The sequence below is a fragment of the Anabrus simplex genome, chromosome 5 (genome assembly GCF_040414725.1).
Source record: "Anabrus simplex isolate iqAnaSimp1 chromosome 5, ASM4041472v1, whole genome shotgun sequence".
Lineage (NCBI taxonomy): Eukaryota > Metazoa > Arthropoda > Insecta > Orthoptera > Tettigoniidae > Anabrus > Anabrus simplex.
In genome coordinates this window covers 37230206-37243588 of record NC_090269.1, presented here as the reverse complement: position 1 = coordinate 37243588, position 13383 = coordinate 37230206, and the positions used below count along the sequence as shown (strand labels likewise).

General features: G+C 41.2%; 1 protein-coding gene across 1 annotated transcript in view; it reads right to left on the bottom strand.

The window, feature by feature from the left end:
* t (C45 family peptidase tan) overlaps positions 1-13383 on the bottom strand; it is a 301214-nt gene that overhangs the window by 154690 nt on the left and 133141 nt on the right. The window lies entirely within an intron of this gene.

Here is a 13383-nt window from a genome sequence, read left to right as displayed (position 1 = left end):
CGTTATTCCTGGCTTTCTAGACCGGGGCCGTTATCTCACCGTGAGATAGCTCCTCAATTCTAATCATGTAGGCTGAGTGGACCTGGAACCAGCCCTCAGATCCAGGTAAAAATCCCTAACCTGGCCGGGAATAGAACGCGGGGCCTCCGGGTAAGAGGCAGGCACGCTACCCCTACACCACGGGGCTGGCATTAAACCGATAACATTATTATTATTATTATTATTATTATTATTATTATTATTATTATTATTATTATTATTATTATTATTATTATTATTATTATTATTATTATTATTATTATTATTATTATTATTATTTACTATCTGATTTACGTCGCACTGACACAGATAGGCATATGGCGGTGATGAGCTAGGAAAGGCCTAGGAGTGGGAAGGGAGAGGTCGTGGCCTTAATTAAGCCCTAGCATTTGCCTGATGTGAAAATGAAAAACCACGGAAATCGATCTTCAGGTCTGCCGATAGTGTGGTTCGAACGCACTATCTCCCGAATGCAAGCTGATAGCTATGTGACCCAAACTGCACAGCCACTTGCTCTGTATTATTATTATTATTATTATTATTATGCTAAGAGCATAAGGATTCTTCATTTGCTATTGATTTTTAGAAAAGCTACAGTGACGAACATTTTGTCCAGAAAAGTGTTTTTAGAACGTCCACTAAATTGCTTTTTCTTTGCTATTTTCTTTACGTCGCACCGACACAGATATGTCTTATGGCGACGATGGGATGGGAAAGGCCTAGGAAGTGGAAGGAAGCGGCCGTGGCCTTAATTAAGGTACAGCTCCAGCATTTGCCTGGTGTGAAAATTGGAAACGACGGAAAACCATCTTCAGGGCTGCCGACAGTGGGGCTCGAACCCACGATCTCCCGATTACTGGATACTGGCCGCAATTAAGCGACTGCAGCTATCGAGCTCGGTAACCACTAAATTGCTAAAAAATGCCAATCGACTGCACTGGAGTTCGATCACACAACCTTGAGCATATAATGTGAGTGGATAATCAAATACACTATGTGAAATACTATAGGAATATTTTTCTATATCATATCTCTTCTTCTGATAACGCCACTTTAACCCCAGTTCCTTATCATTATCAGACACAGCTGTAATCCCTTGACCTTTTAACCAAGTCTCTAACACGTGCTCATGTTTACAAATAGGGCATAGCAATTCGTGAACAGAGACTGTGGCTGCTCATCTAAGCAGGAATTTAAATAGCACTTTATTTTTCGTTTTTCCTCCTACTGGACAGCCGACTTGCTAGGAAGTTTTACCACGAAACTTCAGGGCCGTATTCACCACGTGAGTAAAAGCTTTTATCTCGGCTAAAAGTTAAGAAAACAGAGATAACAGTGAAATATGTATTCACTAACACAATCATCTCGGTTTAAAATTTTATCGGAGGAAGGTTGGCCGGTAACATAGGAAATCTAAGATAATAGCCGTTCAAGATGGTAGCTCATAGACGACTGGAACATTTAACAGAAAGAGAAACAACGACGAGGAATATGACCAAGATTATGAAATAAAACCTCCTTGGTAGATTAAAAAAGAACGCGCTACATATTCGAGGATTGCAATGACACTGGTTTTGAAACATATTTTAGGTTATCTAAAATATCGACACTTTCAGTCTTATCCATGACCGAACATTACCTGAAATTCCCAACTAATAGATAAGATGAATTCTCGATTATAGTTTATACCTTGTAAGGTTGACGATTAGGTATGATTTGTTAAATGAAGAACTAAGGAATATTTCTGGGTAAAGTATACAATGTGTAGGCTATAATCTGATTTCTTATTCTCTATGGCGTTAATGTTTTCCTGCCACCAAATTCATGAGAATTACTTTTGTTTCTGTTCAATAGCGGACATAATTTGTGATAAACTATTTGCGAAGACCGAACTTACAAAAAAAAATGTTTACTTTTCGATAATGGTAGCGAAAAAGCAAAGCAAAGTCATCTCTGGAGGGGTGGAAGGTAAAGGCTTCCACTATCCGTAACCTCGGCACTTGGTGGGGTAGAGTGGTTAGCTGTACGCCCGGCCGCCTTTGCCCCCAGGAATTAACCTGGTACTCATTTTTGGGGTAGGCTGAGTGAATCTCAGGGTCATGTGCACCTCCGGAAGTGGATATCTCGTTTCTTAAATTTTACGACTTCCTGACGGGGATTCGAACCCACGTCCTTCCGGGCGAACCCAGCACGCCTTCGATAATGGTAGCAGCACGTATTCATTTGTTTTCTGTGCGTCAATATGAAAAAATTAAGGTTCAAATTCACAGTGAAACGAAAACACTGAGTTGTGGTAAACTGTGATAAATTCTGTGGTTATTACAGAAGTGAGCTTTATCCGAGATAATGACATTATCCGGGTTTTGTAAATATAAGAATAAGTAATTAACGTTCGTGAATACGGGACTTAATATATAAGAATTGCTAGAGAGCTTCACATTAATTTCTGAAGGTTAGATCGTATTTTATACTCACGTTCACTAAAGATTATTCACTAAAGATATTCATCTAAGTTATCTTTTTTGTCATCACACATAGCCTATCTGTATAAATAAAACTGTGTCTCTATATTGATTATTCCGATAAAAATGACATATTATATCCTTTTGACGTCAAGAAATCTTCCTTACGAGGTTCTTCAATTTAGTGCTTACTTGTATGGCTTCTCTGGTTGGATGGAAACCATATTTCACAGTATCGATTCGTTACCGGTGAAAATGAGACTACTCAGTCCACTCCTCTTTATCATTGCCACTTCAGACACCTCCAAAAGCATTAAAACAGAAAAAATGTTAAAATATATGTATAAGCAGATGATTGCTAGTATCCCTTAAGAACCTTCATGAGTCGTTCAATAAACTCACAGCATGGGCTCACGAGAACGAACTGCAATAAATGAGAAAAAGGTAGTGAAAATGACTTTCAAGAAAGGCGGCAAGTTGGCAGCCAGTGAAGTAATAACCTAAGGAAAAAAGAAGTTCATAGCTGTCTCGCATTTCAAATATTTAGGAATTACATTGCAAACAAATGGAAATACATACCCTATCTGCCATGAAGAGCATAAAAATATACAGAAATTATCTTTGAACACTGCACTGAAAATTTGCAAATTAAAGATCTCTCCAATCATGACATACGGATTTGCCGATCATGTGGGAAGAACTCAAAAAACAAAGAATCAAAGAAATAGGAAAAGTAAAAGCATGATTTTTGAAAACAAAACAATATGCTTCTCTAAGTTCACCCCATCACGATTGGCTTATCTTGTCGCTAGAGAAACATAAATATTTTATATCGACGATCTGAGGTATGAATTCTCACTGCCAACATCAAATGTATACCAGAATCTACTGCAAGAATTCCAGGAAAAGAGGGGGGGGGGATGGTAGCAATTTTTCTCCACCGTTACGACCAACAGGGAATGGATAAAAGCAAAAATTATGAACTGAGACATGTGGTAACACGTTTCTCGGCCCACGGTTTTCACTACACGATCTGCAAAAGAAAGACTTTTCACAAACGAGATGAACTGTGCGAATGTAAAACTCTGTGAAGGATCACACGACAGACACTATATTATGACGTGCAGTCATAGGCAAGTATCACTCACAATATTTTGTGAAAATAACATATTTTTGTATTCCTCTAAAGTGTTAATCATATGTAACTATCATTTGGCCATTGGCTGCATTAAATACTATTATTAAAATGGGACTACGGAACAGGTTAAGAATTCCAATAATCTACACGATGGTGGTAGTGATTATTGTTTTAAGAGGACGTACAACTAGACAACCATCCTCTATAAATAACACTAATCAGAGAGAGAAAAATGGAAGGGATCCGATACTTCGAAAAATGAAGGTATCGACCAAAGAAAGACAAGGGCAACGAAGAGAGTGAAAATGAAAGACGAACTAAACATCTATACCTAATATCGTCGGTTCGGAAAAGTACAAGAGTTGACCAAGAGAGGTCGGATAGGATAGATGAAAGTGAGGAGCCTGGCACAAGTAAGTGTAAGCAAAGCCAGGACTCAGCTGAGGGCCCCCAATTACCTACATAACCTGATGCTTCTGAACAGGACAAGTAATGGATGCCGTCCAGCTTGTGTTCAGCAGCCCAGAATATTTTTTTTAGCTCCAAGGATCACAGAAATGAAGATGAAGAAAGAAGAAAGAAGAAATGCACACCTATTTCTAAGGTGGTTTAATTTGGCGAGATTTGAAGAATCTGAGGATTTTAATTTGACAGCATCAAACAGACATTTTCTGACTCCTTGGCCTTAGGTTCAGAGGGTCCTGGGTTCGATTCCCGGCCATATCGGACATTTTAATCGCGTCTGATTAATTCTTCTGACTCGGGGACAGGATGTTTATGTTTGTCCCAACACTTTCCTTTTCACATTCAGACAACACACTACACTACCGAACACCATAAAAACACGCATTAACTTAGTGATTAGGACTGATTGCATCCCTTCACATAGGGTTGGCGTCAGAATGGACACCGGGCCGTAAAGCAGGGCGAATCCACATGTGCAACACAGTTCGCACCCGCGATCTCATAGACACGGGAAACGCGGTAGAAGCAATAAACAGTCATTCTGTGTTCAAAAACGTTTATGCCTTCGACAGACATTCTCGCCGTTCAAGTCAACACTGAAAATCATGATTTCTATTCTGTCAGGTAATACCTTCGAGGTCAAAGGAGAACGAAAGTTTGACCTGGGAAGAAAAGTTGTTAATCCCACGGGATCTCCTTCCCTTAAAATATATTTTAATTTCCTGGGACCGGGCGAGTTGGCCGTGCGGTTAGGGGCGCGCAGCTGTGAGCCTACATCCGGGAGATAGTGGGTTCGAACCCCACTGTCGGCAGCCCTGGTTTCCCATTTTACACCATGCAAATGCTGGGGCTGTACCTTAACTAAGGCCACGGCCGCTCCCTTACCACTCCTAGCTTCTTCCTGTTCCATCGTCGCCATAAGACCTATCTGTGTAGGTCTTGTAAAAATTTGAAAAAATCTCCTGGGAAGATCTTCCAGTTATTGGCCTTCTTCCCTGTATTTTCGAGTCAGGCTTTTTTTTTTCTTTCTTCCACGGCATTCCCATCTCTCTTACAATTAGTATGCATCACAGGCGATCAGCAGATTTGGCACGCCTGAAATTGGATAGCGACCTCGAAGGATCAATCTCAGTAATTATCTTATGCACTTTAATTCTCAGATCACACTTACGTAGTACCCTGAGTTAAACTTTCTTACTCTCAAGGAGGTTACTTTACGGTTAGGAAACAATAAAAAGAATTCCTCATTTTAACTCATGTTGGTCCGCCTCTGGGTGTAGTGGTTAGTGTGGTTAGCTACCACCCCCGGAGGCCCGGGTTCGATTCCTGGCACTGCCACGAAATTTGTAAAGTGGTACGAGGACTGGAACGGTGTCCACTCAGCCTCGGGAGGTCAACTGAGGAGGGGGAGAAAGTTCGTTTCTCACCTCGAAGTGATTTTCCGTGGTTTCCCACTTTCCTCTAGACAAAAGTCGAGATAGTACCGGACTTAAAGGCCACGGCCGCTTCCTTCGATCTTCTTTGTCTCTCCGTTCCTATCTTCCCATTACCCCACAGGCCCCTGTTCGTCATAGCAAGTGAGGCCGCCTGGGCGATGTAATGGCCCTCCTCCCCAGTTGTATCCCCGACCCAAAATGAATGAATGAATGAAATAAAGAAAGAAAGAAAGAAAGAAAGAAAGAAAGAAATCTCTTATGTCGTTCAGTTGTAAGTTACTTCAGCTTGCTAACTTACGAACTCATGTTTATAACCTTCCTGCCAGAATTTGTTTTATTCTGACAGTATATTGTGAGACAAGGCCACACAATTCGTTCTTAATAAGATTTGAGACCACCTTTGGTTATACTCCATGGAATAGATTCATATAAATCTTGCAGGTTTTCACGCAGTTTCTTCAGGTACGATGTAGGATGAAAGTGATTTTTCAGTCTTGTTTCTAAAACTGCCTACAGTGGTTGATTGAGTTCAAGTCGGGTGTTGAGTAGGCCATGGAAGACGTTAAATTTCATCGTTATGCTCCTCATGTCAGGACTAAACAAATGAGTGTGTGCTTGGCGCCTTGTCAATCTGACAGATTGTATCCTTGTTAGGGGACAACATCTGTATTGCATACGCACAGTTAATAATAATAATGTTATTTATTATACGTCCCACTAACTACTTTTACGAATTTCAGAGACGCCGAGGTGCCGAAATTTAGTCCCACTGGAGTTCTTCTACGTAGCAGTAAAACTACCGACACGAAACTGACGTATTTGAGCACCTTCAAATACCACTGGACTGAGCCAGGATCGAACCTGGCAAGTTGGGGTCAGAAGGCCAGCACCTCAACCGTCTGAGCCACTCAGCCCGGCCAAACGCCCAGTTGTCGGCAACAGCTTCTTCACGGAGGGTCGTGATGTTCTCTGGTTTGATGCTGGTTCTGGGAGCCACTGTTCTGACGGCATCACCCTATAATTTCTGGTGCCAAAATTTTACTTACCTCTTTAACATAATTTTTTCTGCCATATTACGCCAAATTTCACGGGCCCCAACACGTTTGTAGATCAGAAACTTACTTATGACCAGGGCGCGGATTTTGTACCGAAAAATGAACTACAAAATTACCTCAAAATAATATTAAAAATCACTTAAATGACCCAAAATAGTAAATATATTCACTGTCTACCCTATCTTTAATTCGTAATGGAGCGAATGCAACTAATGAGTGTCATCATTATTAATAATAATAATAATAATACAAAATAATAATAGCTACAGAAACACCTGAAGAATAAAATTTCAGTCCTTTCTAAATGCAGCTCGTAAAAGAAAAGTAACTGAGCAGCTCTATATGTCGCTATTATCTTTTGTCTGCTGACCTTTTCATTTAGCATATTTCCCAAACACCCCCCGAAGCCCGGGTTCGATTCCCGGCTCTGCCACGAAATTTGAAAATTGGTACGAGGACTGGAAAGGGATCCACTCAGCCTCGGGAGGTCAGCTGAGTAGAGTAGATGTAGATTAGAGTAGATTTCCACCTCAGCCATCCTCGAAGTGTTTTTCCGTGGTTCCCCACTTCTCCTCCACGCAAATGCCGGGATGGTACCTAACTTAAGGCAGCTTCCTTCCCCAGAACATGCCCGATGTAGATTAAAATAAGTGTTATTAAAACAGACACAAACATCCAGTCCTCCAGCCAAAGAAATTGGCCACACTCAGGTAAAATCCTCGTCCCGACTGGTAACTGAACCCGCGGTATTCTGAATCGAAGTCCGGTGCGCTGATCATTCATCCAAGCAGCACATCTTTAATCATCTCTAGCTGGGAACAGGCTCACATGACAATACTTGATCTGTCTGCTTCACTCTTCACAAGAAACTGTTTACCGTCCAGGCATCTCACATCTACCGCCTCAAGGGCAGTGTCCTGGAGCGTGAGACATTGGGTCGGGGATACAATTGGGAAGGATGACCAGTGACTCGCCCAGGCGGCCGCACCTGCTATGCTGAACAGGGGGATGGGAAGATTAGAAAGGATAGACAAGGAAGAGGGAAGGAAGTGGCCGTGGCCTTAAGTTAAGTACCATCCCGGCATTTGCCAGGAGGAGAAGTGGGAAACCACGGAAAACCACTTCCAGGATGGCTGAGGTGGAAATCGAACCCACCTCTACTAATTTGACATCCGGAGGCTGAGTGAACCCCGTTCCAGCCCTCATACCACTTTTCAGAGGCGGACTAAGTTCTTGTTACGAATAAAATTCTCTAGAAACAATGTTGTCCTTGAGGAGTTCCTTAACCTATTAACCATCGGTGAAAAGTTACTTTTCCGAAGGCCGTTGGAAACCTGTGATTAGCTTACTCGCATCTCCATATTGCGTGCCTTTGTTCGTACACGTGGATAATCTTGTGCTTGTGAAACAGATCTGAGAGTGTTAACGTAATACCTATACCAAAATGTAGTAGGTTTTGGTCACAAGGCTGCGAGTGTGGAAAGTGATGATTAGCGCTCGGATTCCTGTCTAATTACATATTCCATTCCTTTACTTGTCATCATCATCAAGGCAATGCCTTGTCGTTGTAGCCACATCTGACGATCTTCTGCTAGCCCAGAGGTGCTTACGCTAGGCATTGCGTCCCGCGGGCGCCCAGCACTGTAAGTGGGCGAGCTGGCAGCGTACGCTTTTCAACCGCAGTGACGTTGTGGCTACGTCACAGGCCGTGACGCTTGGGCCAAGTTCTCCCAGCCACTCTCGAAAACTGCGGCGATATACGAGTTTGAAATGAAGACAGAAAATAATGAAAGTTAGAGGGTCGAAATCCACGTCAGTTTCAATTTACGTTGTAAAAATTAAGTTATTTATGTTCACTGCAGTTTACGTATTTTGACGTATTTTAATGTACGTAATGCATTATAATTTTCACTATTACATTTCAAGAGGTGCTTAAGAATCATTTCAAATATAATGCAGAGTTAAGGTGGATAAGCTGTGACTTGTGGTTGCTCGCCAAAAATCCAACCATGTTTACTGGGAATAACATCAGTTAGATTATTTATTTGAAGACATACTGATCATTAGGGCTCGGATGTTTAGGAAAAGTCATATTTTTTCTTTGTCTCTATTTTCTTGCCTGACTGGATTTTGGTGCAAATCAGGTGAATATGGTCACAACTAAGTGATCTTTATTTGTCATATAAATGCATATTTTGGCTATTTTTCGTCATAAGGTCATATTTTGAGCTATTTTCGTAGAAACGTCATATTTCGGTCATATTTAGGCGGTTTGATGACAGTTGTAGCTGAGAAAAATCTTCTTAAACTTACCGAATGCGCACAAGTATTCACGAAACATGAATCTTGTCGTACACTTCAATTCCATCCACGGAAAAGAATGAAAAACGTTGCACCATAGGTTTTGCCACCCTACCGTAATGTACTGAAAGACATCTACTTAATTCGTTACGTGGTACTCAAATTAAACTTTTCATTTGAATAATATTAATTAACTCTGGGCTTAAAAGTTCCAAAATATTTTAAAAAGTAGATTAATTTCTAATTTCTAACTGCTGAAGATGTATATTCAGAAAATCAATATGAAAGTGAAAATAAATACAAATATGTATCAAAGTAATTGCCGTTTCGATTTATAATTTATTTTCAAATGGCCACATTTAGAGTTATCATTTTAGGGCCATATTTTGTAATTTTTGGGTCATATTTCGTCACTTTTGAGGTCATATTTCGTCACATTTGAGGTCATATTTCGTCACATTTGAGGTCATGTTTTGCTTGCTTATTTGAGCTACTGTTAGGTCTTAAACATCCGAGGCCTACTGATCATCTATTTGGCAGTTACATTTACATTTTTGTTGTACTTTAATCTCGGATAGTAAATATCGATGCCTCCACTCGATTTGAAACCTCCTCGCCATTTAGAGGCTAGCTATTATCATCGGACGCCTGATAAGTTTTAAATACTATTTTCAAATTCAGTGAACAGGGAAATTCAAACAACACAAGAACACTGTGATAAATCAAGCTGCAAACTTGTTGAGTTATGTAAATATATTACTTTTCGCTCAATAAATAACAGGAATTTTACTTTTTAAGAAGTGGAAATACCGTCATTCTCATACAAGGAATTGTAAATCGTAGCTTGTACGCTTAAACCATGTACCGTTGTAAATTGTAAAACAAAAATTATAACGTGTTAGTTTTCTTTGAATGTACATTATAAATATACTAGCATATGTAACCACCCTTCGTACGGGATTTGGTAATCGATTCACGATTCCTTCATGAATTTTTGCGAAGTTACATGGCTGTATTCAAACGTTATGTGGCATGTTAACTGATATTCTTCTACGAAAGCACATCGCAGAAACGTGAAGTATCATAAAGCTGAACAAAGTGGAGACAGAATGAGGACGATCACAGAGTTTATTGAACGGTGCAGATCATGGTCCGAAGTTGTGCATGATTCTCCTTACACCTGGGATACATATTCTTGTTGATCTGAAACCGGCAGTGGCGCATTTTATTGGCTGTTTACTTTTAGGTATTTTATTACCTGTTAATTATGTGTGAAGAGAATTCTTGTAGATTTCGTTATTGTGACGTTGACTGATTAAGAACTATTTTGTACTTAAGAAGTTATTGTTATGTGTTTAATTTCAAGTCGTATAGATTATTTTGTTTCTCGATAATCAAACTAATCTCTGTAAGATTAGACATTTTCTTCATCACCACTTCTCGCCATGCCTACGCAGCTGAACGGGTACTTAAACGGCATCCACAATCCAACGACGGCATAAACTATGGAATGGACGCTAATATTGGTCGTTTGCGATTATTATTGTGCGTCATTCCCTCCCCCAGGTTTGCTAGAAGTTTTTTACTCCTCCAGTATCTTTTTGAGATAGTAATTCGTATTTGTACGAAGTATGGATGACAGCTATTCTGGAAGATACTGTACACACGTACATCTACAATTCTGGTAATTTTCTCTTTCACAACTCTTACTTGTAGGATTTGTATTGCCTGTTTCAAGTGTTCTTTTTAATTTTTCTTAATGGTGACGTTGATTGATTGTTTATAAACTCTTTTGCAAATGTTTAAATTTAGAAATATTGCTATGTGTATAATTTTACATTTTAGTTTGATTTTTTTGCCTTATGGTATTTCCATGTCACAGCCCAGATTGTCTGGGAAGTAGTTCATCCTTTCAGAAAATAATAATAATTATTAACGTAATGTGTTTACGCGTCGCATTATAGATATGATGTACACGATTCCAACTGTCCCTGGGAATGTCACTAATCAGCCGAGCGACACCAAACACTGTGTAAACAAAATTAATCTCGTTGAATTTGGACAATTTCTTTATCACCCCTTCTAAATCACCATGCCGATGGGTGCTGAACTTGGACTTAAACGACACCCGGAGTGTCATTATTCATTTCAGCGACCCCGAAAACTATGGATTCGACACAAATATCGGCTGTTTTCGATTGTTTTACATGTCACCCCCTCCTCCATTGATGTATTTCCCCTACAGTATCTTTTCCAGATAGTAACTCATATCCATACCGAGTATGGTTGACAGCTGTTTTGGGATAAGACATTCAGCTTAAAGGCATCCGGAGTGTCAGTATTCATCTAATCAACCCCGAAAACTATGGATTCGACAGTAATATTCGTCGTTTTCGATTATTTTTAAGTATCATCCCCTCCGCCAGGGGTGCTAGGAGTGTCTTGACCCACGTACATTTTTCCAGACAGTATAGTAAGCCATGTGTGCACCAATTTTAGTTGAGAGTTATGCTGGAATATAACACAAACATCCATAATCTCGGTCATTTTGGACATTCTTCTTTCACCCCTTCTCAACCTCCATTCCGATGGACCTGAAGTATGACTTAAACGGCATCCAAAGAGTCACAGTGTTAGGGGAGTTCTGTCTCCACAGTCATTGTTTGTTTGAACGCTATGCTGGAACATACATTCATCCATAATCTCGGTTGTTTGGGATATTTTCGTTTTCACCCCTTCTCACCCCCGTGCCGATGCGAGTGAACTTGGACTTAAACGACAGCTGGAGTGTCAATATTAATTTCAACGGCGCCGAATACTATGGATTCTCCTTTAATATTGGTCGCTTTTTATTACTTTTATACGTCATCCATTTTCCACTCCCGCTCAAAGGGATGCACACGCATAAATCCATAAACTGCCCATTTTGGACTATTTTCAGCCCTTCTCACCCCCGTGCCGATGCGGACTGAACTTAAACGACATGTGGAGTGTCACTGCTCATCTCAGCGACCCCAAAACCCATGCTTTCGATACTATTTTCGATTATTTTTATATATTCCACCCCCTCTCGACCACGACCCCTAGGGGTGGCTTACCCCCACAGTGTTTTTTTAGAGACAGTCATATGTGTAGCAGAATCTCTCCTTGGCCTGGCCTACATTTACGCACGTGGCTACTTCGAACACCAGGTCTGTATTCTACTGCAGAATCCTTGAGCTGACGTTGCCATAGTCATTTCTTCATGCAATTCCTAGAGTGACGTAGTGTGAAGCCAATATCTCCAAAACGGTTGGTTTTAGACCATTAAAACATGGTTTTTCGTGACCCCTAGGGCCTCACCGAGGTTTGTTCTACACGTCGTTCGTTCGTTCGTTCGTTCGTTCGTTCGTTCGTAATCTGTTTAACCTCCAGGGTCGGTTTTTCCCTCGCACTCAGTGAGGGATCCCACCTCTACCACCTCAAGGGCAGTGTCCTGGAGCGTGAGACATTGGGTCGGTGGATACAACTGGGGAGGATGACCGTACCTCACCCAGGCATCCTCACCTGCAATGCTGAACAGGGGCCTTGTGAGGGGATGGGAAGTTTGGAAGGGATAGACAAGGAAGAGGGAAGGAAACGGCCGTGGCCTTAAGTTAGGTACCATCCCGGCATTTGCCTGGAGGAGAAGTGGGAAACCACGGAAAACCACTTCCAGGATGGCTGAGGAGGGAATCGAACCCCCTTTTACTCAGTTGACCTCCCGAGACTGAGTGAACCCCGTTCCAGCCCTCGTACCACTTTTCAAATTTCGTGGCAGAGCCGGGAATCGAACCCGGGCCTCTGGGGGTGGCAGCTAATCACACTAACCACTACACCACAGAGGCGGACTTTACGCGTCGTGAGGCTCAAAATTAGCTTTGTCTTGTCCTTGTACGACAAATTGACTATTACGCCTATATTAGCCTATGTTAATGTGCCAAAAGCCCTGTTCTTTCTGCCACAGCCCTTAAACGCCTATCGGAGTCGGTGAAAACTTATATCTAACAATATAAAATATAACCTATAGCACTCAAGGATAATGCATCTTTATATTAGTGATTTTTTTTTTTAGAATCGGTCCAGAAGTTTCTGAGATTATCCTCCAGATATACACAAACTCACAAAATTCACACTCTCTCCTTATTATATTATTATTACTAGCTGTTACCCACGGCTTCGCTTGCGAGGATTTAATCATCATCATCATCATCTGTTTACCCTCCAGGGTCGGCTTTTCCCTCGGACACAGCGAGGGATCCCACCTCTACCGCCTCAAGGGCAGTGTCCTGGAGCTTCAGACTCTTGGTCGGGGATACAACTGGGGAGAATGACCAGTACCTCGCCCAGGCGGCCTCACCTGGTATGCTGAACAGGGGCCTTGTGGAGGGATGGGAAGATTGGAAGGGATAGGCAATGAAGAGGGAAGGAAGTGGCCGTGGCCTTATGTTAGGTACCATCCCGGCATT